The sequence below is a fragment of the Polyodon spathula genome, chromosome 6, assembly GCF_017654505.1.
Source record: "Polyodon spathula isolate WHYD16114869_AA chromosome 6, ASM1765450v1, whole genome shotgun sequence".
Taxonomy (NCBI): domain Eukaryota; kingdom Metazoa; phylum Chordata; class Actinopteri; order Acipenseriformes; family Polyodontidae; genus Polyodon; species Polyodon spathula.
In genome coordinates this window covers 35,466,939-35,471,834 of record NC_054539.1, presented here as the reverse complement: position 1 = coordinate 35,471,834, position 4,896 = coordinate 35,466,939, and positions in this window count along the sequence as shown.

Genomic DNA, 4,896 nt, shown 5'->3' with positions numbered 1-4,896 from the left:
GAACCAAACAGTCTGCTATCTGCAATATTAGTCTCTTTTCAGAAAAGAACACCAGTATAGCTCTGCCAGTCCACATGCGTAGCAAACTCCTAATCAATTCTCGATCCATGTTTTCCAACAAACCCCCTCTTGCTTTCCGATGAAGAATTTGTCCAGTTTATTTCTTCTGAAATCATTTTTTTTGTTGAAACTAACTCCAGCCCAGAGATCTCCAATTCCACTTTATGGGAAGCTCTCAAAGTCTATCTGCATGGGCAAATAATCTATTACACCTCTAGAATAAAAAAGCAAGAATCTGCCAGACTTTCTGAACTTGTCTGAAATTATCTCTCTCCCAGAGATAAAACAAACCATCAGATCTATGCAAAAAGGCAAATCCCCTGGTCCAGATGGATTTCCTGTGGAATTTTACAAGAAATGATCTGCTTCTCTTTCCCCACTGCTTTCTTATGTTTTAAGAGATTCAATCTCTTCATGGCTCCTCCCTCCTACACTTTCTCAAGCTTCTATGTCTTCTTTTTGGTCAATTTTCCCTTCTATCCTGACAAGTGCCCCAGTCCCTGCCAATAACAAACATCCCCATAACATGATGCTGTCACCACCTAGCTTCACAGTAGGGATGGTGTTCTTGGGTGATGCACCATGTTGGGTTTGCACCAAACATAATGCTTTTCATTTAGGCCAAAATGTTCAATTTTAGTTTTGTCAGGCCACAAAACTTTTTTGCCACATGGCTACAGAATCTCCTGAGTGTTTTATTTGCATACTTCAAAAGGGATTCAAGGTGGGCTTTCTTGAGTAATGGCTTCCTTTTTGCCACCTACCATACAGGCAAGATTTGTGGAGTGCTTGGGATATTATTGTCACATTCACACTTTGACCAGTCTTGATGATAAAAGCCTGTAGCTCTTGCAAAGTTGCCTTTGGCCTCTTGGTAGCCTCTGATCAGTCTCCTTCTTGCTCGGTCATCCAGTTTGAAGGGATCTAGGCAGGGTCTTGGTGATACCATACACCTTCCACTTCTTAATACTTGTCTTGACTGGCCTTTCATATTTTTTTATACCCATCCCTTGATCTGTGCCTTTCAACAACTTTGTCCCGGAGTTCTTTTGAAATGCACTACCCAGTAGCAGGAATCTACAGGAACCGTTGAATTTATCCTGAAATCATGTGAATCACCACAATGTAACACAGTTGGAGGCCACTTAACCTGGTAAATGACTGCTTCCTAATACAATTTGTCAAGGCACTGACTAGAGGGGAGGTATACCTTGATTTAGTCTTTTCAAATAACGAAGACAGAATAACTAAAACAGAGGTCAGAGAACCACTGGCAAACTCAGACCACAACATGGTCTCATTTGAAGTGTTTTTTAAAACCCCCAAAGTAATGACTAAAGCTAAGGTTTACAATTTTAGAAAAACAAACTATGAAGGTATGAAACAGAGACTAACAGAAGTAGACTGGAGTAAAATAGAGAAAACACCCACAGGATGGTTGTTCTTCAAAAATGTAGTACTAGAGGTGCAAAACAATTACATCCCTAAAGTAGACAAATCTAAATGTAAAACTAAATTGGCAAAATGGTTTAATAGATCAATTAAAAAAAATATTCAGTGAAGAAAGACACTTTATAGAGCATTAAAAAAGGACCAAAAAGAAAGTACACAGGAAGAGTATACGGAACTGCAAACGTAAGTCAAAAAGGAAGTTAGAAAGGCCAAGAGAGAAATAGAAATGAACATCGCTAAGGGGGCTAAAACCAATTCCAAAATGTTTTTCCAATATTTCAACAGCAAGAGAACATTCAAAGAGAAGATTAAATGTTTAAGAGATACAAATGGTAAAATCGTAGATGAAGAAAAAAAAATAGCAAATATATTAAATTATTACTTTTCACAAGTTTTTACAAAGGAAGATACTGACAACATGCTCCACATGTCATCCAGTTCCTATCCAGTTTTAAATAAATTTAGCATAACTGAGGCAGAAGTGTTAAAGGGACTAGGAGCTCTTAAAATAAATAAATCCCCTGGGCTGGATGAGATCCTCCCAGTAGTACTCAAAGAAATGTAAGAAGTAATTTACAAACCGCTAACCAAGATCATGCAGCAGTCTCTTGACACAGGGGTGGTACCGACAGACTGGAAAATTGCAAACGTAATACCGATCCACAAAAAGGGAAACAAAACTGAACCAGGTAACTACAGACCAGTAAGCCTGACTTCTATTATATGCAAACTTATGGAAACTATAATAAGATCCAAAATGGAATATTACCTATATGGTAACAGGGTACTGGGAGACAGTCAACATGGTTTTAGGAAAGGGAGATCGTGCCTAACTAACTTGCTTGATTTTTTTGAGGATGCAACATCCATAATGGATAATTGCAAAGCATATGACATGGTTTATTTAGATTTCCAGAAAGCTTTTGACAAAGTCCCGCACAAAAGATTAATTCTCAAACTGAACGCAGTTGGGATTCAAGGAAACACATGTACATGGATTAGAGAATGGTTAACAGAAAACAGAAAGTACCGATTAGAGGAAAAACCTCAGAATGGAGTGTGGTAACCAGCGGTGTACCACAGGGATCAGTATTAGGTCCTCTGCTATTCCTAATCTACATTAATGATTTAGATTCTGGTATAGTAAGCAAACTTGTTAAATTTGCAGACGACACAAAAGTAGGAGGGGTGGCAAACACCGTTGCAGCAGCAAAGGTCATTCAAAATGATCTAGACAAGATTCAGAACTGGGCACACACATGGCAAATGACACTTAATAGAGAAAAGTGTAAGGTACTGCACACAGGAAATAAAAATGTACATTATAAATATCATATGGGAGATATTGAAATTGGAGAAGGAATCTATGAAAAAGACCTAGGAGTTTTTGTTGACTCAGAAATATCTTCATCTAGACAATGTGGGAAGCTATAAATAAGGTTAAAACAAGATGCTCGGATACATTGTGAAAAGTGTTGAATTTAAATCAAGGGAAGTAATGTTAAAACTGTACAATGCACTTGTAAGACCTCATCTTGAATATTGTGTGCAGTTCTGGTCACCTCACTATAAAAATGACATTGCTGCTCTAGAAAGAGTGCAAAGAAGAGAGACCAGAATTATTCTGGGCTTAAAAGGCATGTCATATGCAGACAGGCTAAAAGAATTGAATCTGTTCAGTCTTGAACAAAGAAGACTACGTGGCGACCTAATTCAAGCATTCAAAATTCTAAAAGGTATTGACAGTGTCGACCCAAGGGACTTTTTCAGCCTGAAAAAAGAAACAAGGACAAGGGGTCACAAATGGAGATTAGACAAAGGGGCATTCAGAACAGAAAATAGGAGGCACTTTTTTACACAGAGAATTGTGAGGGTCTGGAATCAACTCCCCAGTAATGTTGTTGAAGCTGACACCCTGGGACCCTTCAAGAAGCTGCTTGATGAGATGACTTTATTAATGACAAGGATCTCGACTTTTTGTGCCTGACTGAAACCTGGCACAAACAAAATGACAAATTTTTGCTTAATCAGATTGTACCCCCTGGCTTTGGGCTGTTTGAAAAATGCCGCTCTGTGTGCCGTGGTGGTGGGCTTATTTTAGTTTATAAGCTAGAATTTAGCCTGAGTCCTATTCTTACTCCCAATTACACTTCAGTCGAGTGCCTGTCTCTAAAAGTCTCTGCTCCCTAGCCCTTGGTTGTTATTACTGTCTACAGACCTCCTAAACACAATGCTGCCTTTCTAGGTGAATTTTCTGATCTGTTATCTTAGTTGTGCTTTAAGTTTGACAAGATTGTAATTCTAGGTGATTTTAATATTCACATTGACTCTGATCACTGTTACCTAGCATGAGGTTTTCTAGCCTTCCTGGACTGTTTTGGCCTTAAGCAGACAGACCATGCTCCAACTCACACAAAGGCCACATACTGGATTTAATTATCACTATCTGTCCTTCAGCTTCTTTCATGAGTAACTTAGATTTAGGAATATCTGATCATCTGGCCGTTTTATTTGAATTGGAATTCATTGTCCCTCTTTCTACTCCAAAACGTACAGTCAACTTTCGAAACTGTCGCTGTTGATCATGTTTCTTTGAATTTGTTCTTTCTTCACTCTGTCTTTCCTATTCCTAATACATTGGATGAGAAGGTACAGTCTTTGAACAGCTCCTTAGTTAATACCTTAGACTCCCTGGCCAGGGTCAAGCCTAGGTACGTCTCCTACACCTACCGTGCGCTGTGGTATAACATGGAGCTGCACTCTCTTAAGGCTGGCTGTCGTAAAATTGAGCTATGCAACAGTTTTTTTAGTCTAAGGTTGACAATATCCGCCTCTTCAGACTCCTGCACAGTCTCTCGGTCTGATTGGCTTTGCGGGGTCCTCTATCCTGTTTTACACCTGTCACTCTTAATTATCTTACAGACCTGGCCCTTAAAATGAAAGCCACCTGTTGTCTGTTGGGTCCTATCCCCTCTGTTCTTTTTCAGTCCTGTTTTGAGCTGCTCTGCCCCTTGGTCTTAATTATTATAAATGAGTCCTTGAATTCTGGTGTGGTTCCGGTTGCTTTTAAAACTGCTGCAGTAATGCCTGTGCCTAAAAAACCCCATATGGCCTTGGATAATATTAATAATTTTCACCCCATTTCAAATTTGCCCTTTCTAGCTAAGCTTCTAGAACGAGCTGTCACTAGACAATTAAACCGGCATCTCATTGCTAACAATCTTTTTGAACTCTTTCAAATCTTCATAGCATGAGACTGCCCTGGTCAAACTCACAAATTATCTGTTAATGACTGCTGACTCAGGTGCGTTATCAATTTTAATCCTCTTGGATCTTAAGTGTGGCATTTGACGCTGTAAATCACAAGATCCTACTTGATAGATT